The sequence below is a fragment of the Cupressus sempervirens genome, chromosome 10 (assembly GCF_028749045.1).
Source record: "Cupressus sempervirens isolate cs-2001-9-10 chromosome 10, ASM2874904v1, whole genome shotgun sequence".
Classification (NCBI taxonomy): Eukaryota; Viridiplantae; Streptophyta; class Pinopsida; order Cupressales; family Cupressaceae; genus Cupressus; species Cupressus sempervirens.
The window spans coordinates 614,316,844-614,340,718 of NC_143127.1; the positions used below are offsets into that span (position 1 = coordinate 614,316,844).

The following is a 23,875-nucleotide window of genomic DNA, read 5'->3' on the forward strand; positions in this document are numbered from 1 at the left end:
AATCAAAGTCTCTATATCTCACTAACCTAAAAATATCAATCCTCTGATAAATATAGCCAAAGTCAAGAGCGTCTTGGACATTATGCAATGTTATTGCCAATGAACAAGCTTCATTTGTGCTAAAAACTAAAAAAATTAACAAAGAAAAAAATAAACATGGAGTCATGTAAATGTAAGATATATGAAACTACCCATCAATAGTCTATAAACTAACTCATCAAATGGCAGTGATCATTATAGGACAACATCATCAACTAAGCATCTATAAGTGTAGCGGAAGAGCAACAAATGACCATGTGAAACTATTCCAAAAGATTAGTAGCATACTTAAGCCATGGAAATGAAATGGTCATCTTGTTATAACTCTATCTATACCTAAGAAACCTCATAAGATGCCTCCATCAGTCTTATTAAAATAACATGAATCAGATTTCACTCGCTACAATGAAATGATCACGCCAAAGGATCATTCAAATTATTCAATCATATGCATTCATATTATTATGACGGAGAAAGGATCATTCTATCATATGCATTTGTATTAATATTATGTTAGAGAAATGATCTTGCAATCATATTTACAAAGGAATGTTTGGATATTATACTTGATCTGTTGCGGTATCCCTTGTATGTACTAAAGCTATTAAAGTTAAAATCTCGGGTTCTTAATTCTATCAGATCGAGCCAATATTCTTTTTAGTATTTGAATAATTCTTTTGTGCATTTTTGAGCATGTGATAATACAGATATATCTTCTTGTGCATTTTTTATCATCGCGGGAAAGTAGTACGAGCCAGTATTATATTGTAGGGTTTTAAGAGCATCAGGCAGATAATAATTCCTACTATTTAATTGAGGAAATCATTGGTTAAAGTAAACCAGATCATGTACTGCTACAGTAACACAAATCTGTAAGTTTCTTTATCTTACTGTAAACAAATTTACAATTCTTTCTTATCAAGTCAATTGCAGATATAGTAAGGAACAAATATAAATAAAAGATACACTAATAAATAAATCAGAACCATACCTGATCAGTAAATATATATACACACACACAATAATATTAATCAGAATTATATAGATATGTTATTTGTCTGAATGATGTATCTAGGGTACACATTTGGATGGTATAACTGAATGATTTCGTGTATATATATATATGAAACCAGAATTCTATCGGTTGTGTTTATTTATATAATACAAAGAATATTGATATATACTTAGCCAATTCCTTAAATAACTCACTAATACACTTAAGAAGATAAGGAGTTTGTGAAGGTAGAGATAGAGTAAATTAGGTCAAATGATAGGTAGGTCCCAAATTGGATAGAGACTCGAGGGAACCCACTTGTAGACTATTTCACTCGTCCTTGGCATAATAAATCTACCATCCTCCTTAAGGATTGTGATTAGGAGTTAAAAAAGGATTAGAGCTTAGTTTACCACACCTCAACCTCTATGATATTCCTCTAAAGCCCCCTTCCACCCACTGCCACCTTTTTCACCTTCTCCAACATTTGCAGGGCGATTAGATCTATGAATAGCAGCAAGGTGGCAGATAAGGAAGGGTTCCAAGCATAACACTTCAAAATTGGCATCACAATTCTAGAGCCTTTTCTCATATATTTGTTTATCAGGGTCATTTGCACTAGGTCCCCCCCTCTTGGTCACATCACATCATTTATCCGATACATAAGGTTAAGTCAACTTCAGACCCCAACAATTATAGGACCATCATGGTTGGCCATACTTTTTCTAAACTGTACGCCACTATTTTGCATGACATTCTTTCATGCAAGCTCAACCGAAGACAGGCTCAGGCTAGGGGCTAGGCAGGTTTGTGCCCAAATGTTCAAACTATTGAGCAAATCTTGACTCTTAGAGATATCATCAATGCACATCACCGCTCCTTGAAGGTCTACTGTTGCTTTGTCTATTTCCGCAAGGCCTCTGACTCCAGCCCTAGGGTGGCTCTTTTCCAGAGCTAGGTATTGACTTTTCAATGACTTTGTTGAGTACCATCATGAGATTTTAAGAGACTGTGGTTGGTCACATTAGTACCCCCCAGGGGATGTCCAACTTTATTCATAGCACTATTGGGCCCACTCTATTTCAACTCTACATTGATGAGTTGGAGAACTTCCTATAGACACACTCCCTCCTTGGTGATGGTTGTTACTTACACTAGGTGTTGATATCCATCCTTCTTTTTGTAGATGACGTAGTCCTCATGATCTCCTCTCTTGAAGGGCTTCAGAGGCTACTAGATAGCCTTGATACTTTTTGCATATTGCGGCAACTGATAGTGAATCTGAGCAAGACCAAGGTGATGATCTTTAATTGCCTCAAGGCCTCTCACCTCCACTTTTTCTTCTAGGGCAATGAGGGCGAGATCTTTTCCTCTTATACCTATCAAGGGGTTAGGTTTTCAGGCCCTTCCTTTAGTTTGTGACTCACAGTTCAGCTTCATATCAACAAGGGTTGCAACTATCTTGCCCTTATTGAGAGACAGTGCTACAAGAATTATTTTTAGGACAGTGGGTCCAAGATCATCCTTTTAGACACTTTGATCAGACCAATTGTTCTCTACGATCCATAGTTTGGGTCCATCCTTAGTGAACTCAAATGGCAATGTGGAGCGGGTCTAGACACTACCAGTCACGTGTATCATCAGATTTAGTCTATAAACCCCACACAACATTGTCCTTCCAGAGTTTGGGGCACATCCTTTTAGGCTTGGTACTATTTTGTAATAACCCCAACAGGTTATAACTCCTTCAAACACCAAAAATCTTTATACTTCAGTTGTTTGACATTTCGTCAAACACTTTGCAAGCAAACTCTGATACCACTGTAATGGTCCTGCTCAATTCTGACCTTAAAATGCTGATTGAAGGCTCGAAAATTTTTGTCAAACACTTTGCATACAAGGGGCCATATGACTGATATAACTTTTCAGATTGCTGCAATGATTCTTGTTTCGATTTGCATCAAAGAAAATGCTTACAAAAAGACTCCAGATTGTCTAAACAATGACCTAACATGAATGTGCAACTAATTTTGACAATATTCAATACAAATATGTGACTTAAACTACTTGCAATATGCAGCTACAGCAACTAGTAATTAAGACAAATACTTTGGATGCAACCTAAGATGGCATTAATGCACTTACAACCAAGTGGCATTAATATAAACACTTAGTATGCAAAATTATAACATTATTTATGCCAAAAAGAGAACTTACAGCCAATTGATATTTTGTCAAACAATTGGAATGCAAACTAATAAGCTGATCATCAACTCTAGGGTTACAATATAGATAGTCTAAAAATTACAATGCTCTTTCAATTGCAAAATCCTAGCTTTCCTTTGATACCAATAATGCCAAATGGCAAACAAAGACAAGTACAATGTAAAATAATGAAGTGCTGAAGCTATATTTTGTACTCAGCTGAAAACTTACATTTCTCAAAAAATATGCCAAATGAGAAGTGAAGAACCTGATTGTGGATGGCTGTAATATTTTCCTTCAATGCTGCCCCTTCTGCTTGCTTTTTTTTTCCGATCTGCTTTTTCCACTTGCTTTTTCCGGATTTGCTTTTTTCGTTTTGCTTTTTCGAACTACTTTTTTGGATTGCTTTTTTTCGGAGCTGCTTTTTCGGACTGCCCTTTTTTTCGGTTTTGCTTTTTCGGCTTGCTTTTTTCAGACTGCTTTTTTTCGGTTTTGCTTTTTCGGCCTGCTTTTTTCGGACTGCTTTTTCAGCCTGCGGCCCTGCTAGAAATAACCTCCAATAATTTCGGCCCTACTAAAATTGCCTGCTGAAATGCTGAAAATGGCCTTAGGCCCAATGATGCCCTAGCTGAAGTGACTAAAGTATCACCCCCAATTGTGCAACCCTTCAGAAGATATTTCACTTCCTCAGTTATGCTAATCCAAAAGGAGTTTTCATTCCCAAAGATCAACTGACTATCTGAAACCACTTGGCTCCACAATAGACTATGTGACTGAATCACAATTTGATGTCAAGAGAGAAATAAACAACTAGATGATTAGAATGAAGCCCGGGGTGCCTATTTATTCTTTTTCTCCACTTTCTCCTGAAACTTCTAGAATATTATTTTATTTTATCTATTAAGTGACTTTATAAAAAATATTTTATAATTCAAGTCACTTTATTAAATTAATTAAATATAAAGTTACCTTTTAATATTTATTTATTTGATAACTTTATAAATAATTAACTTAATACCACTTATTTATTTAATTAAAATAATTAATTAGTCATCCTCATAAAATATTCATTATTTTGGACAACCTAATTAATTTAATTAATTAAATCAAATTGCCTCCAAAATGGGGACATGACAGTCCGCCCTTCTTGAAATTGCTTGTCCCCAAGCAATGGCTGAACAATAAACCAATCAATCCGCCTAGATCCCAAATGTAGTCATGAACTATACTACTATCAATTAACATAGGCTCCTGCAATATCCTCTGCAATATAACCAAGAGGAATTGATAGTCAAACTGACAATTACAGCTCAACCAAACTCCAAAATCACAACTGCCACAGTCAAAAACCCACGAGACACAAACTCTTAGAACATCAGAACCCAAGTAAAGTGGACAAATCAAGCTGCCAACACAATTAATACCATCAACGCATCCCACTAGCCTATACAGAATGTACAATCCAACTCTGCAACAATGGTGGATGCTCCCGAATGAAACTGTACCAAGTATGGAGAATCCACACACTATACAACTCCTGCAGTCAACACAACTCGGCAGATCACCGGCCACTGTCTCCTAACCATAACTCCCATGCACTGCTGATGGTGAAAAGACATCACAAGATAAACAGCAAGAAATGTAACCCAAACCAAATTTTCCTGCCATCAACTCCTCAACACAAGGATCAAATACTAACTGATGTACATACCTTGCAGTATAATGCTGATAAAAAGAACCAACCTCAGTCAACAGCTCACCATGAATAAGTGATACAACACACTGTGGCTGATCACCAGCTAAGTCAGGAGATGTCATAGCCAAAGGAGTAGAATCAATAACAACAATCGCTAAAGCATCACTCCCAAACTCTTGCTCTAAGTCATGTATTATCAAGCTGTCAACTGCAGAACCTATCGCCATGTCATGCCCATCACAACTCTCATCCCGAGGCGTCAAACCGTCCCATAACTGATGACGAGCACTATGAACCAAACTACATCTCTGTATCATCATTTCATCAACATGGTCATCAAAGGTAAATTGATGAGCATACCTCATAGTGTAATGTCGATAGAATGCGCCAATCTCAGTCAGTGGCTCAGACTGCAATCTAGATGAAACTAACTGCAATCGATCATTAACCATGTTGGAACTGACTACTACCTCTGAAGACATCACCAAGGGAGTAGTATTACTAACAGGAACCATGCCAACTACCGGCTCACCAACATCACACATGATCTTTGATACAACATCTCTAGTCTCTGTGCCATCAGTACTAGAGTTCACCACCATATCAGGCATACCACAACAATCTGCTGCAGCACCCAACTCAACTGAGCCCGATATGCCAATGCTAGCATCAAGAATGGATGCATCCCCATCTCCACTGTCTCTGACAATCTTGACCATAGACATCCTCGGATCAACAGACACCGCAGCTTGTGACTGTACAGAATCTGGTAAAGATTGCAGTCGCTCTAACTCCACGGTCACCTTAGCCAAATGAAATTGTGACTCCTCGAAAGCCAATTGTGTATTCTCAAGAATCTCAAAAGTCACCTCGAGCTGCTGAGTAAGCTCACTCACCTCAACTTCCTTGGCCAACAATGCATCGTATGTTGTACTCCCACACTCCATAAGATAATCTCTGTCGGCTACCAACTGCATATAATTTTGTCTCAGAATTCGAATAGCCTCCCATAAAGAGTGGATCTCTATCAAGGAAAGATAACTGCCTCCCTGCTCATCACTAGTAGGAGAACCCCATCCATAAACTGCTAACAACTAACGAGCAACATCGAAATGCTGGCAAGCGATAGCAATGTCTCGCTCACTAACTCCCAACTGACTAGACACATGACGGCACTGGCTAGACTGTCTCCTATAAACCTCCTTTGACGCACTGTCTAAAGAGTATCCTCAAAGTTACTGGTCTCTAGAGTATTACCAACCATATCTTGCGAATCAACTCCAAAGCTCATGTCAACATACGGAGTATCAAAATCTGTAGCACTGCTGTCCAACTCCTCTGTACCAAAAGGAACTGCCAAGGAAACTAAGTCTTCAAAACTGCCCACTGCATCCTCCTGGATATCATCAATGCCAATATGATCCTGGGACTCATCTGTACACACTGCAAAATATGAAAGATTATCAACACATTCCAGCAATAATGGTCGACTGGATATATGAACAATGCCCAACACCGGTGAATTAAAACTAATACCAACATCAAACAAGTTGCTAGCACAAGGAAAGACAACACCGTGCAATCTACTAATCAAATCCATAATAGCATCCAAACAATCACTACTACCAAAAAGTGATAATGATCTCCAGTCAATTGAATCCGAAACGCCAATATAACAATCTCGAGTCCATATCCGTAAACTAGAATCAGCTGGTAACTCAAGCAAACTCCTCACCTGAGTAATATGACTAGTACCAACTAACTCCACATACCTGTTTGATATTGTCCCTGTATCCTGGATGTGAATGCAAGATGAACTCACAACACTATCAACGACCACATATGATCTGCCTACTGCAGAAAGCTAAGTATCAGGATTGCAAGATGAAACTAAACTCAACTCCATGCCATGCTTATCCCCATGTCTCTCCCAGTCTTGTAATGCCAATGGAGTATTCACCAAAGAAGCTCGAGTGTCCTCAAGCTCGCGAGAAAGCCTGTCAACTTCCTCCTCCTTCCTCCTCAAGGCATCTGAATAGTCTCCGACAAGGCTAAGAAGATGGTCACGATCTGATAGAAGATGTAAATAACTCAACTTCATCGTTCCCATTCCTTCCCTAATCACCTGTAAGTCAACACAAGAAGACTTTCCCTGAACTCCCTTATGTCTACCTTGTAACTAAATCATTTGGATGTGATCCTCTATCATAACCCGCATTCTGTCATGATGAGATAATGAAGTCACAATACTATCTTCGCTCACCTTCAGCTGGCTGGACAAATCATGTGAAGTACTACCCGCCTCAACCTCATGTGACGAAGCATCTATCTGTGCCTAGTACTCTCTCTCAGCAAAGTCATGAATGCTCAATGTCTACTCATCTCTACCAAGTATCTCACCATCATGCACAACATCCTCATAATCATCATCTGAACCCACTACGTTGTAGTCACTGCCTGTTGGAACCAAACCATCCTGAGTACCTGAGACATCACCCTTTGGCAACTTGTATACAACTATCTCAACTTGAGTATCATGTTGACGGTTACTATCCATCAGCGTAATATCCTTCACCACTTCTTCCTGTGGCTGAACTGAAACCTCTGCCTAGTTGCAAGCTTTGTTCTCGAATTCCTCATTAAGGTTCCTGGTAACATCCCTCACTGTATCATTTGGTGCTTTGCGAGAAGATATGCCAAATAGAAATCCAATCAACTTATCCACCTTAGCTGGGTCGGACAGCATGTCATTCATTATACGGTGGTGCTTAACCAAAAGCTCAGACATGTTATGGCTTATTTTCTTAAGTTCATCTTGAATGTCTAAATTATTCCGACTCTGGATATTGTGTCTATCAATTGTCCAAGATTGTGTCCTCTGAGACTTTGTACTATACCTATCCATTCTGGGTAAAGTAGAGTGCTGATCACTCATGTAATTTAGTTCTCACCCCACAGGATGGCAAGAAAACCGCTCTGATACCACTATAATAACCCCAACAGGTTATAACTCCTTCAAACACCAAAAAACTTTATACTTCAGTTGTTTGACATTTCGTCAAACACTTTGCAAGCAAACTCCGATACCACTGTAATGGTCCTGCTCAATTCCGACCTTAAAATGTTGATTGAAGGCTCGAAAAATTTTGTCAAACACTTTGCATACAAGGGGCCATATGACTGATATGACTTTTCAGATTGCTGCAATGACTCTTGTTTCGATTTGCATCAAAGAGAATGCTTACAAAAAGACTCCAGATTGTCTAAACAATGACCTAACATGAATGTGCAACTAATTTTGACAATATTCAATACAAATATGTGACTTAAACTACTTGCAATATGCAGCTACAGCAACTAGTAATTAAGACAAATACTTTGGATGCAACCTAAGATGGCATTAATGCACTTACAACCAAGTGGCATTAATATAAACACTTAGTATGCAAAATTACAACATAATTTATGCCAAAAAGAGAACTTACAGCCAATTGATATTTTCTCAAACAATTGGAATGCAAACGAATAAGCTGATCATCAATTCTAGGGTTGCAATATAGATAGTCTAAAAATTACAACGCTCTTTCAATTGCAAAATCCTAGCCTTCTTTTGATACCAATAATGCCAAATGGCAAACAAAGACAAGTACAATGTAAAATAATGAAGTGCTGAAGCTATATTTTGTACTCAGCTGAAAACCTACATTTCTCAGAAAATATGCCAAATGAGAAGTGAAGAACTTGATTGTGGATGGCTGTAATATATTCCTTCAATGCTGCCCCTTCTGCTTGCTTTTTTTTTCCGATCTGCTTTTTCCACTTGCTTTTTCCGGATTTGCTTTTTTCGTTTTGCTTTTTCGAACTGCTTTTTTAGATTGCTTTTTTTCGAAGCTGCTTTTTCGGACTGCTCTTTTTTTCGGTTTTGCTTTTTCGGCCTTTTTTTTTCAGACTGCTTTTTTTCGGTTTTGCTTTTTCGGCCTGCTTTTTTCGAACTACTTTTTCAGCCTGCGGACCTGCTAGAAATGACCTCCAATAATTTCGGCCCTGCTAAAATTGCCTCCTGAAATGCTGAAAATGGCCTTAGGCCCAATGATGCCCTAGCCGAAGTGACTGAAGTATCACCTCCAATTGTGCAACCCTTCAGAAGATATTTCACTTCCTCAGTTATGCTAATCCAAGGGAGTTCTCGTTCCCAAAGATCAACTGACTATCTGAAACCACTTGGCTCCACAATAGACTATGTGACTGAATCACAATTTGATGTCAAGAGAGAAATAAACAACTGGATGATTAGAATGAAGCCCGGGGTGCCTATTTATTCTTTTTCTCCACTTTCTCCAGAAACTTCTAGAACATTATTTTATTTTATCTATTAAGTGACTTTATAAAAAATATTTTATAATTCAAGTCACTTTATTAAATTAATTAAATATAAAGTTACCTTTTAATATTTATTTATTTGATAACTTTATAAATAATTAACTTAATACCACTTATTTATTTAATTAAAATAATTAATTAGTCATCCTCATAAAATATTCATTATTTTGGACAACTTAATTAATTTAATTAATTTAATCAAATTGCCTCCAAAATGGGGACATGACATATTTTTTATCTGGTCTAGTTCCTGTTGGTTCTCAAAACCACAGATTGGAAATCCAAGAGCTTTCCCAATTCTCTAATAGGATTTCTCAATCAGTTCTGCCTACTAAACGAGAATGACTTCAATTACCCTATACTTTGGGCTTCGCTACACCTATGCGGGTGGACCTTCACCTCGAACTTGATCACCTTGTTCAAAGCTTTTGTATAGTGAATTTAGACTTGGTGAGTTCTTAGGCTGGCAAGGTTCCTCGAACTCAATCAATACGAAGTTATATGATTTCTTGAAATAGTTGAATGTTTATGTAAGGTTATTAATAATTGATTACATGCTTGCAAGAAGGAAATATATTGATTACTAACTTCAACTATAAATCCAATAACTATATTTCAATGATTTTAAAAGACCAGTGTCTTTGCTTATCCAAGACACGAAGTCAACTACAACAAGGATTATGACACAATATTTATTTAAATATCATCAATTACTCTTGCTCTCTACAAAAGGCAATTCTCATATACAATTCTCTGTTAGTCCAAAAGGAATTTAACTTCTCTGGCTAGAAGTCCGATTAGGTAGAGATAAGGAAACACATTTATTTCACAATATTCTTGATTGTCGAACAAAGAATGTGGAAAATCAAATGCAAAAAAGCCTTGTCGAAAGATTCAATAATCTCTTTATTGATCATAAAGGACAAATCCCAACTATGATTTTAGTCTCTTTGCCTTAAATAAATACAAGTAGAAATCTTTTATTTATCATTAAAATAATATATATGAATTCATATAATAGAAGCCATATTTTATAATTCCCATAACCCTTACAAGTTTTTATTTCTCCTCTAAATATTTGTTTATTTATCGAATATGTCTTTGACAAATGAGAACATCCCTTATTTATATCTCTTCAACTGAAAAAGGAGTCATGTCCCTTGGCAAAACAGGCATCTTATAGTTTCACAATTTTTAATCGCACCTCTTATTTTTCAAGTGATTAATTTTAAAACTCAAATTATTCTTTTATTTATGAAAACATCTTAATGTTGTTATTCGTATCTCCCTCATATTGATCGTTGTGAACAATGATACCCATCATATTGGTGTTTTTGTATTCTTTCTCATTCCAAGACCTATGTCGTAATTGCCAGTGCCTTGGCAAAGGTCGTATGTGACTCTTTCGTGACCTGGGAATCTAACACACTTTTGTATCCTTCATATATGTCTTCTGATGTTTTTTCGCTTCCATTTTCATGCATCTCATCAAAGTATTGTTGAACGCATCCTTGAAGGGATCGAGTGAGATCTTCATACTTGTCAATTGTGGAGTTGTGGAGATTCTCCACTATATAGGATTCGGATGACTTCAAATTGAGGGCTTGTAATACTGAAGGTCTTGTATGAGAACCGACCCACAACCTGCCTTTTTCTTAAATTCACAGAGTCGAGATTTATGTGAACATTGAAGCCATGTTGGGGAGTCAGAGATTCACTCATATCTTCAAGACAAAGATTATTAAAATGGCAACCTTTTGAATATTTTTGGTTAATATATATATTCCCGATATCTCGAAACAATGTTGCATATCAATATACAGACATAGTTGCATTATTGGACATCACCAACAACCGTGAAATTGCAAAACACTCCCTCGGGATACTATTCATCAAGGCATTTATGCTTAGAATTGCCAATCATAATGAATAGGTTGTAAAACAACATCCTCAATTTCTGGTTTAAGCCTGTTATAATATCTTGTGAATTCTCGGTGCATTTGGAAGATAACGTCAATATTCTATGCAAGTTTGCAAGCACTTTTGTGTTGGCAAGCACTTCAATTTCTGGTTTCAAATTTCACAGTATGTAGATTTTAAATTCTTGGGTAAATTCATTGATGGTATCTTTAATTGTTAGTTATGAGTTTTCCATTTAAGTAATTGTAACTGTTAATCTCATTCACATAAACATAATTGATATAACTGTCTTCCTATGAATATGAAGAAATAATTGTATATGTTTGATATGATAGTTGTTAGTTAAGACCCGGGAAAAGAGGATGTTACAAATGGTATTAGAGCACTAGTTACAAATGGTATTAGAGCACTAGTTACAAATGGTATTAGAGCGCTAGGTCCAAAGCTAAAGCTTTAGACCCAACATTGTTTCTAGAAAAAAACTGATAATGTAATGTGGAAAAAGATTTAATTTTTTGTAACTGAATCTTTTATAATCAAACTAGAAAAATCACACCGAGAAATCATTCTAAATGGCTGAGAAGGGCTAAGATGATGGTGTGGTCCATATGAAATGGACAGATGTATAAACTGCAAAATCAAAAAGATGAATCAAAACTAAGGAAAATGACATGACTGGCAAGTCGAGCGGTGGTGATCAGGGCTCTTCATTTGTCCATCTAAATCCTTGGCCAAGGTCGTTTAAAGGCATGCTTGCTTAATTTGATCACCAGATGTCAGTAGTGTCAGTTAATCAGGCATGCTCACCTATTACTGAGCGGACATTCTAAACACTAGTATGCTTGGGTGGCAAGACTAGAATGGTACATGTGCCTTATCCCAGGAGGAAGGGCCATTCTTAGTAGAGAATGAGAAGATTAAACTAGGTCCAAATGCCGAGGCTTGCACAATACAAACCAACTGCTATAACCTTGATGCGATGTTATCTAAGCCCTGATGATGGCTAGATATTTCTTTTCAGTTACATGTTTCCAGCAATATACTTTATGCAATTATATTCTTGTTCAAGAGAAATGATAGTAATATTTTGTTATCTATTTTGCATTCGAACTGAAGGCAAAATAAAAATAAAAATTGTATACCATGAATTTGAGAACTCTTTTAATTTAACAATGGTAATCCTTTCTGATGTTGATTAAATGAGTCATTTTGTGCTCTTGTATGGAGTAAACACACTTGCATAACTGAAACTATCAATGCCTATTTATAGATGTAACTTTTTTTTTGACTTGAGTTTTTCCTTGAAACATTACACTGACAAGATGGGCATGAAAGCCTAGGTCACACTAATGGAAAAGATAAACTTCCAAATATTTACAAGTGAATGATGATCATGCTCAGATGAACTACTCGATATGAACCCTATGTAAATTTGTTTCAGATGCTTATGATCAATCCATGACCCAAGGCTGGGTTGAGCTAAGAAAATTCAGCATGATAAATAGAGTTCCATGGGAATGTAAGAGATTTTGTGGACTCAGATTCTAAGCCACAAACAAAATATGGTAGACAAAACATTCAAGCATCAAGTTGCACCTCGTCTCAGAAATTGCGTGTGGGCATGTAGTCCAATTGCTAAGAGATTGGGATACATATAGTGTGGTACCTTGTTAAACATAATCTCTATGATTTTGATTGATGATTTTTCATAATATATCATGTTTCAACCTTTTGACACACTGCTATACATGTATAATACACATCAATGTTGACTTTACATACTGAGTTGTATATTGTTTTGGAGATGAAGTGTATATTCTATCATGAAATGATTATTCTAATGAAATTTTAATGTGATAAGATGGGCATGAAGGCCGAGGTTACATAAATGGAAAAACATGGATTCACTAACCTTTTTTCAGGTGATCTGTGAAGAATGATTTACTCATTAATGAGTACCATATGCCAAATGGTATGCATGAGTGATTTAAATTATATGATCAAGTTATGCTCTAGAACATGTTAGTTTAAGAATTACAAATTTTGAATACTTCTCTTACTCTTAATTATTGAACGCTGAAAATTCTCCTATATGAAGATATCAATATGAGAATTGAACTAACGATACAGTGAGTGTCTACATGAGTAAGACAGGAATATGGAAGAGAATATCCTAAAACATGATCAACTCAAGTGATGTTAATATGACCACAACTACAATACAGTAAACTCAAGTAAGAGTGTTTCATTTTTTATTTTATGATATCATGGAAATGTTTTTCTTGAAGCATTGAGGTAAAGGAATAATAGACCTTGAATTTTGATCATGACTTAGATTTTGAAAAAAAAAATATCATGATGCTATATATACTTCTTGTATTTGGAATATCCTTTGATTGTCTAAAAATTGCAAAGATCATCGAGGACGATGAAACACAAGGGGAATGGTACGTCACATTCCAATTTTTGGCCAATTTTAAATGTTCCTTTATAATGTTCGTTACAATTTCAAGTTCATGGAGGACAATGAAACACAAGGGGAATGGTATATTACGTCCCAATTTTCAACCCAATTTAAAATGTTTATATAGCCGTTGAGGTTCACATGAAGTCAGTTGACAGTTAAATTTGTTATAATCTTGCGAAATGATAAGATGGTTAGTCGTTATAATTTTATATGAAGATAACATGCTAGTTAATTATTTATCATGAATTCATGAAATTGAAAAGGCAGTTAGCCGTTATGATTATTTATGATTAATAAATTGTTATGATAATATGATTTAACTTCGGAGAATTTCCTTGTAGGGAGCACATCTAAGGGGTGGAAGCATTGTCAAAAAAAAATTGGGCACAAGAGCATCACCATCACTGGGCAAATGGGTCTGAATTTTGAATCACAATGGTCGAGGACATAGTGATTGCATAACAGAATACACACATTAAATACGCATGAGCTATTAGATAAACATTAAAAAAAAACATTAATGATCTTAACTGAATTAGAGTATATAACTTTATTGGATTATGGTTGACATTTCACTCACTTCATTATAAAACATTTTTATGTACATGCACATAGATATAAAAATAAAGGTGACACCATGGTATTATTTTATACAGTATCTATCTATTTTTATACATACATTTAAATACGTGTACAAGAAGATAAAATAATCTTCCAGATGAAACATGTATTTAGATATACATATTTAAAAGGTGCGACCTTGGATAAACATTTAACATGATGTCATCTTAATAAATATATTTACGTGCAAGTAAATGAATATACTTATAAATTATCCTTGTTTTATAACCTTCAAGTTATTTTCCATATTTATTCATTTCTTTATTAAAAACCGAAATGTACACTTGGCATATAATATCGGTGGTCAAAAATACAAATCTTTTAATTCTTTAAGAATTATGGCTTCTTGGAAGCCATTGAGATATCAAATGCCTCTATATATATTTGAAAGCCGAGAGAAGGCAGGGACATGACTAGTATTCTCCACACGATTTACCTTTGCATATTTTTCCACGTTATTACTTCATGTTCTACCCCCTTTGCTGAAGGTTGGAAATTAGAAATATTCTGGAAATTGCATATGGATTGCTTACATGAGGGAACAAACTGTTAAACATCAAGCCAAGGCTCACGTTTCCATTAAGTCAGACCAAGTTAAGTAGTCATTTCCTTTTGGAGTGATACATCTTCATTCTTTTATTCCTGCTTTCGAAATGATAGCAGAAGGAAGTACGTTCATGAGAATTTTGTATTATATTATCATTGAGTCTAATCTTTCCGTACTGAGTCAAGACCAATTGTACATGACAAGTTTATACATCATTATTTTGCTGTAGTATAACAGAATGTATAACTTTGCAAGCTTGTTAAGATCATTCTTTGTTATTTGATATACTGAAAATTTGCAATGTTCCAACTGTTGGGGTTTAGCAAAAGAGTTGGATACTCTAAAGATTATAAACACCTGAGACACACCCGGCTGTATGGCCAAGGAAAAAGGTGAAGAGGTGAGAGATATAAATCTGCAATAACATGAAACAAAATCAATTGTGACATAACAACTATTTAATATTTCAAAAGGAACATTTAATAGCTCATGCATGTCCAATCCATTCTCTGTTGTCAAGTCGAGTGGTGTGATTAAAAACCAGAATGCTCAGTGGCTGACAAGGTGTTCCATGTCTATTTTGGGTAGGGAGGGTTTTTCTAGTTAGAGAAAGTGTAGGGATAAGTATAAGGTCTGCGGTTGGGTGGTTAAGCCCCTAACAGTGTTTCCCCTCTCCACAAAATGTTAGAACATGCATCAGACAAAAATAAGCATTCAAACTTTTATTGGTAATTTGTATTTTACTTTTATGATGTCTATTCAAGTAGAAGATAAGATGAATTGAGTTGTATCATCATTATAGTTATTTCTTTAAATGAAAACAATTCTTATTGTCAATGTAATTGGCAACCAGTTAGATTAGTTGATCTTCCAACTGAACATGGAATATATTTATTTGCAAGAAATAAGTTTATCTAATGGATTGTTATTTCTGTCTTTCATTTATAAGAATATTGATTATAGCATATCTTCTAATCTTAAATTATTGCCACAGCGAGCAATAGAAAGAAAAAGAAAGATACAATGGTATTTGACGCCCTAAATGATACAGTGGTATCTGATGCCCTAAATGACATAGTGGCATTGATGCCCTAAAAGATACAATAGTATTTGATGCCCTAAATGATACAATAGTATTTGATAACCCAAATGATACAGTGGTATTTGAAGCCTTGGATGATCTAATGGTAATTGATGCCCTAATTGATATAGTGGTATGTGATGCCCTAAATAATCCAATGGTAATTGATGCCCTAATTGATATAGTAGTATTGATGGAAATCGTCATTTGATCCTAAGTGGTATTTGTCAACTAACCTGGGTTTTGCAGAAGCATCCCTAGATTGATTTCAGTTTCAAATTTCACAGTATGTAGATTTTAAATTCTTGGGTAACAATTGTTAGTTTTGAGTTTTCCGTTTAAGTAGTTGTAATTGTTAATCTCATTCACATGAACATAACTGATATAACTGTCTCCCTATGAATATGAAGAAATAACTGTATATCTTTGATATGATAGTTGTTAGCTAAGACCGGGGAAAAGAGGTTGTTACATATGTGTGCTTCCTCCATGGTGTAACATTGATCCCCTTCCTGTTAATAATACATATTCTTCTCTTTTATTTCCTTTTAGGTAATCAGATCATTTCTTTCTGAGACTTCGCCCTCAACAGAGCTACCAACTGAGATCTTATTGCATAGAGTCGCAACCTCTTTCGAGCAAGGTACTGGTTTGTTGATCTTCCAAGTTCTCGCTTCCATTACAATATGCTTCCAAACTAATTGATTGCTCTCCCCAGTAGAGTCGCCAATCTGTTGGTTCCCAAAACCACAAATTGGATATCCAAGAGCTTTACTAATTTTCTAATAGGATTTCTCAATCAGTTATGTCCAATGAACAGGAATGACTTCAATCCCCCTACACTTTAGGCTTCGCTACACATTTGCAGGTAGACCTTCACCTCAAACTTGATCACCTTGTTCAAAACTTTTGTATAGCGAGTTTAGACTTGGTGAGTTCTTATGCTGGCAAGGTTCCTCGAACTCAATCAATGTGAAGTTATATGATTGCTTGAAATGGTTGAATGTTTATGTAAGGTTATCAATAATTGATTAGATTCTTGCAAGAAGGAATATATAGATTACTCACTTCAATTATAAATCCAATAACCATTTTTCAATGATTTTATAAGACCAATGCCTCTGCTTATCTAGGCAACAAAGTCAACTACTGCAACAAGAATTATTACATGCAACCTTATGAGACAATATTTACTTAAATATCATCAATTACTCCTATGCTCTGCAAAAGGCAAATCTTATATGCAATTCTCTATTAGTCCAAAAGGAATTTAACTTCTTCGGTTGGAAGTTCGATAAGATAAAGATAAGGAAACACCTATTTATTTCACAATATCCCTAATTGTCAAGAAAAGAATGTGGAAAAATCAAATGCAAAAAAGCCTTGTCAGAATGATTCAAAAAGCTCCTTATTGATCATAAAGGATGAATCCAGACTATAATTTTAGTTTCTTTGCCTTAAATAAATACAAGTAGAAATCTCTTATTTATTAATAAAATAATATATATGAATTCATATAATAGAAGCCATATTTTATAATTCCCATTTGTAATGTCCCCACTATTAGGGTTAGTTTGGGACCATAATGACTACAAAGAAATTGGTAAGTTCATAATAAATCTTTAATAAGCTATCTAATTTGAAATGATTAACATTCGTAATGAATTTCTCCACCAAGTTATTGGATCATATTATGGCATTCATAATGAATGCCCTACACCAAGTTACACTTGGATCGTTCTATGACATTCACAATGAATGCCCTACAGCAAGTTATACTTGGATCATTCTCCACCAAGTACACTTGGATCATAATATGGCATTCATCTAGAATGCACTCCACCAATATATACTTGGATCATTATATCCTTTTTGTTTATTTTATTATTCCATTATTACCTTATTTTTCCTTACCCACTAAGTGGGGCCCAATGCTCACACACTCGAAGCCTCCTTATTTTCTGATATATAGTGTGCAGAGTTATTTATAGAGGCCTTTACATGTAGCATGTGGATGCCATGTCTATTACTATAATTTATATTATATAACTCAAGTCACTGTGGGGTTCGAAATCACTTTTCCTTGGCGATTATGCCCTCTGACTTGTCTTGTCAATCGATGGGTCAGGTGTACGCTCATACGATGTGACTGTATTTGATGTGTCTGATGGGTTATCCCACACTCCTCGTCCTATCGATAATAATGTTGGCTTACGCACGCGGATATCGGTAGGCAGCGTCTGCAGGGAGTTGTTAATCTTTAACCCTCTCTTGGTGACTTCGTAGCCTTCCCGTGTACTATTGATAACTCATTAAATTTCCTTTTGACAGTCGATGGTGACGTCCTTTAAGTTGACGCCCCTCCTCTGATTTATAAGCGTAATTCATGGTCATAGGGTCGCAACATTTCTCCTATTTATTATGAGTAAGTGGAAGTTAACCATGATTAATTATATGTGGCATGTTTATTATTTTATTGTTATATTAAATATGTTTGTTATTATTATAAGTATTTCTCTATTATAAAGTATTGATAATAAATCAATACGATGTCTTATTGTCAAAATGATTGACATTATAATTATTAATGGGTTACAATCATTTATTTAGAATGAATTGAATATATTTATATCTATCATTATGAGTTCGTGATACCATTCCCCTTAAAAAAATTATTTCTCTTCCAAATATATGTCTTCTATAGAATGTGTCTTTGACAAATGAGAACATCCCTTATTTATATCTCTTCATCTCATAAAGGAATCACGCCTTTTGGCAAAAGAGGTGTCTTACAATTTCAAAAATACTTTAATCGCACCTCTTATTTTCCATTGCTTATTTTAAAACTCAAATTAATAATTTGAGGTAGTCATCTTTGGTTTATAAAAATATCTTAATGTTGTTATTTGTATCTCCCTCATATTAATCATTGTGAGCCACAATACCCATCATATTGGTATTTTTGTATTCTTTCCCATTTGAAAACCTGTCTTAATTTCCTGTGCCTTTACTCCCAACTTGCAGAGGTCACCAGTGACTCTTTCATGGCCTAGGAATCTAACACAAATTTCTATCCTTTGTATATGTTGTCTTCTGATTTTTTGTCACATCTAATCAAAGTATTCTTGAATGCATCCTTGAAGGGATCAAGCGAGATCTTCATACTTGTCAGCTGCGAAGTTCTGGTGATTTTCCCTTGTATTGGATTTAGATGACTTCCTTTGAGGGCTTGCAATACCAAAGGCTTTGTATGAGAACCAACCCGCAACTTGCTTTTTTTTTTGAATTCACAGAGTCAGGATTTATGTGCACATTGAAGCCACTCTAGGGAGATAGAGATTTGCTCATATCTTCAAGACATAGATTATTAAAATGGCAACCTTTTGAGTATTTTTTGCTAATATATATATTCCCGAAATCTTGAACCAAAGTTAAAATATCAATATCTAGGAATGATTTCATTATTAGACATCACCAACAATTGTGCAATTGCAATACACTCACTAACGATACCATTTATCAAGGCATTTATGCTTAGAATTGGAACTCATAATGAACAGCTTGTACAACATCCTCAACGGCTCCCCTAACCTCTATTATATTGGTTCATTCACATCATTGACCTTAGATATAAATGCATTGATTCTTCTTATCGTTGACTATGTTCCTATCACTAAATACATTTTCATCCACTTCATACACTATCCATTATTTTTCATCGAGACATTGACTGAGTACAGTATGTAGTCTCAGTATATGTTTTGCATCAAGTTGTGTCTTTAAACTCTGCATTCAATGTATTGTTTACAATCTTCTATACTATGACATCTTCTATTTCATACTACGTCCTGTTGTGAGTCTCATACAATTTAATTTGCTTACACAATTTGTTTCTTTCTTATGCTTTAATAAATCACTTTATCGATATGAAAGTAGACTCACATTAACTGGAGTCAGGAATGTTGTTTACTTTCAAACAAGTCCATATATCACTATATGTGCCTTGATTTTATTTTATTTTAACTCTGTTATGACTTGATGTTTATCATTTTATCTCTATGTATGTTTCTTATTAAGTATTTCATCATATATATCATAAATGTATAAAGCCATATCCAATAGGCCTGAACTTTTCACAGTGTGATTGACGTTAATCGTTAAGTTCAACGATCTTTTGAATGTCTTTAACCATGTTTCATCAAGTTCCCAACAATATTTCAGCCAATGAAAGCCCTGAATTTTGCAAAAATGAGGGCTCCATCAATGGCTCTTATTGCGGACATATTCCCCTTGTGGGCATAATGAGATTCGAGCTATCTTTGAAGAAGCAGACCGTATCTAATTTGATGTAAAATGAAATCGGGTGGCCTCAAGCCCCCCAAAAGTGAACCTTGCTTCTTTCCTTTATCGAACACCCGATTCTAATTATGCAGCAACTTCCTCCTCCTTATCATGGTATGCCTTCCCTTCATCACTCGCTTAGGATCAGAATTTGCCCTTTTGTCATCAACAAGATTATTTGAAAAGAAACAAAATTCATGATCATCTAACCCTAACATTTGATCCCTTGTTATATTAGATGCATCATTCTTATGGACAACACTTATTGTTTTGTCAATGCGATCTTTGGTATTTGACTTTTGTTTTGCTGCTGAGAAGTCATTAAGTGCACCTTGATATTTGCTGAATGGAGGATCTCTAGAGTTATCCAACCATCAAAATAAGTTTTCTTTGCTTGATTATCTTCTTGCACACAATCTGCCCCATCACCATACTCATATGACTTCATCTTATTTTTACATATTTGATGTAGTTCCTACTCGTATGATGAACTGAAAGATGTCTCACCTTCTCACTGAATATTATCATGACTTTTATCAAATTCCAAATTAGGACTGCTATCTTCATCATGATGTTATGGATTTGATTGCATAGAAGATCCCCTTCAAACAAAGAATTCACGAACATAGATAACTCGGGCATACCTTCATGAGAGCTTTTATCTAGACCATTAGGTGTTTCATTACACAAGATATCAGCAAATTGTATACCTTCACTAAATTCATCTTTTTGATAATCATAATTTGTTTCATTTAGTAACCCCTAAATATGTGTTAATTCATTTATTTGTTTAGTTCGGTGGATTGAAAAACAAATTAGAACTTTTCTCTCAACATGTTTTTTATACTACATGTCTAACAAATCTGAATTTTCTTCTATGTTGAGAGAGTCCTTTTCCTTGATTTTACATTCACTGGTATCTGTTGTTGCACAAGTCTATTCAAGATTGGATTCCTGTCCAATTGGATCCAAAATTTCTTGTATATTTAAATCTGAAACATCACTTATCTCATGTGCATCTTCAGTCTTGCATTCATTGTTTTCTTTAGTCAGTTCATCATTCATGTGTTTGAGAAAGATAAGGAACTGATGATCATGTAAGAGACCTAGTTCTCGCATTCTATTGAAAACTTCAGAGGATGGTCATCTACATTCTGAAGGTATTTCTTGATAGGCATTAAACATCCTCATGAAGAATTGTATAGCAGATTCTTCTTCTTGTTTTTTAAAGTTCAAAATTGCATCCAAAGGAGATATATAACTTGGACTTTCATCATCTTCTTCTAATATTTGAAAAAGAAGCTTCAAATCAAGGTCATCTGGCGAGATTCCCAACTCACGAAATTTTGTTATGAATTCCTTGCATGGTGGCTCGATATTTGAAGGTACTTCCAAATAAATATTCACCATCCTTATGAACAAACGTGTTGTTGATTCACCTTCATATCTTTCCAAATTGAAAAACACATCTAAGGGGTATATGTGTGCTTCCTCCATGATGTAACATTGATCCCCTTCCCATTCCTAATACATATTCTTCTCTTTTGTTTCGTGTTAGGTAATCAAATTATTTCCTTCTGAGACTTATCCCTCAACAGAGCTACCAACTGAAATCTTATTTCATAAAGTCGCCACCTCTTTCGAGGAATGTAATGATTTTTTGTTCTTTTGGGTTCTTGCTTCCAGCAGAGTATGCTTTCAAACCAATTAATACAACTGCTTTCTGATTCTGATTTGCAAAATTTGAAATTCTGGGTAACTTCACAATATATATCATGAGCAACTCTCCCCAATAGAGTCGCCAATCTGTTGATTCCTGTTGTGAAGTTTTCACACCATCACCCCAAAACTTTTTGGGACCCCCCTTTTTTAGATAGGCCTTGGCAATTTTTGCGGATTTTGGGATTTTTTGTTTGCCTTAGCAAAATTCAAAGTTGTCCAGAGGTTTCGATTTGGTAATTTTACACCTTCAACATCTTGGTCTCTAGGAGGGGCTTTGGTTTGTTTTCACTCGACGCTAAACTTGAACATGTGATTTTGTCCTTGGGCCAAAAAGAATTTAACAACATTTTTTTCGATGGTTAAAACTTAAAATAATATCTGGCAGGACAAAATTGCAAATTTTGGAATTAGATAGTTTTTTGAGAATTTGATATAATTGTATAAGCTTGAGCATTTTCAAAATGAATTTTACAATTAGTTGTTTTGGAAAATTTTGAATTTTTTAGTGAAAAGTAAATTTTTGATAGTGAAATTGAAATTGGAGTTTGAATTTTTGACTGCCAAGAAAAATATTTATTTTGTTAAAAAATTGAAATTGCATTGCAAAATTGCATTAATTTGGTTGAAATTTTGCCTGGAGGATTTTAGAAATGTTGAAGGAAATTGGTAATTTGGAATTGAAAATCGATTTTGGCTTGCTAGATTTGATTTTAATGATATTTTAATTACCAAAACATTGTTAAATGAAAATTTTGACATCTCCTAGGCTCACCTTGTTTCTATTTTGCAAAATTAGGATCAAACTGGCAATTAAATGGGTTAATTTTGCTATAGGGTTTAGTTATTTTAATGTTTCATTTAAATCTGGGCCATCTTTGGAGGTCTAATTTAATTTTTAGTTTCCCTTCAGACAGGTCAGCCCACTCTAGAGATCAACTGGAGGATATAAGAAGGGATTTCCCCCCTCTTATTCCCTCATTCATTCTTTCCACCTCCTCTTGCAAGATTGGGCGATTTTCTTCTAAAGAGGCGAATTTCCAGCTAAGGCGGTTTTGGGTATCTAATTTTGCATTTTGGTAGCGATTTCTTCTTCCTTGGATGGGCAATTTCTGTCCTAGGGCGAATTTGAAGGAGCAGATCTGATTTTTGCAATTTAGGCAATTTCTGCCCTAGGACGAATTTGTGAGTGAAAGCCTGATTTTTGCGAAATTGGCAGCGATTTTGGGGTCTGATTTTTTCCTCCTGGGGCTGCGATTTTCTTCTTCAACTATGGCGATTTTTATTTGGTGAAGAGGCAAAGCAATTTAAGGTCTGATTTTTGGCAAGTGTGGGCAATTTTTGGGAAGTCAAAATTCTGAAAAGGGCAGATTTTTGCATGCAATTCATTTGCTTGGGTTTGCTAGGACATCATTATTTGCAAGGACTGAAATTTCTGAGATCAGATCCGAATGTTAACAGGCCCGATTATTGATAGAAGGCAGATTTAAAGTAAGATTTTCGTTTATCTTTAGAGGTGAAGCTTGGTTTTAAAGGCAGATTTTATTCCTTGTTCTTGCTTGGTTCATTTCCCTTATCTTCTTCTTGCACTTTTCATCCACCACTTCAACATTTCCATTGATAGGTTGAAGTTGGAAGATATAAGTCTAGATTTCATGATACGACACTTGGAGAGGCAAACTAGACCACCTTAGGACTGAAGTTGGAAGATATATGTGTAATCCATCCCAAGGTAACGAAGAAGCAGAAATAAATGGTAGTCCCATCCCTAGAAAAGAAGTTTGGAGATTGATAAGTGTAGAGATAGGACTTGAAGAGGCAGAAATAAGCTAGATTCCATCGATAGAAAGAAGGTTGGAGATTGA

General features: G+C 35.2%; 1 protein-coding gene across 8 annotated transcripts in view; it reads right to left on the minus strand.

Annotated features, from left to right (window-relative positions):
* Nucleotides 1-23,875, minus strand: part of LOC149535344 (uncharacterized) — a 238,626-nt gene that overhangs the window by 138,780 nt on the left and 75,971 nt on the right. The gene's annotated exons all lie outside the window — the stretch shown is intronic.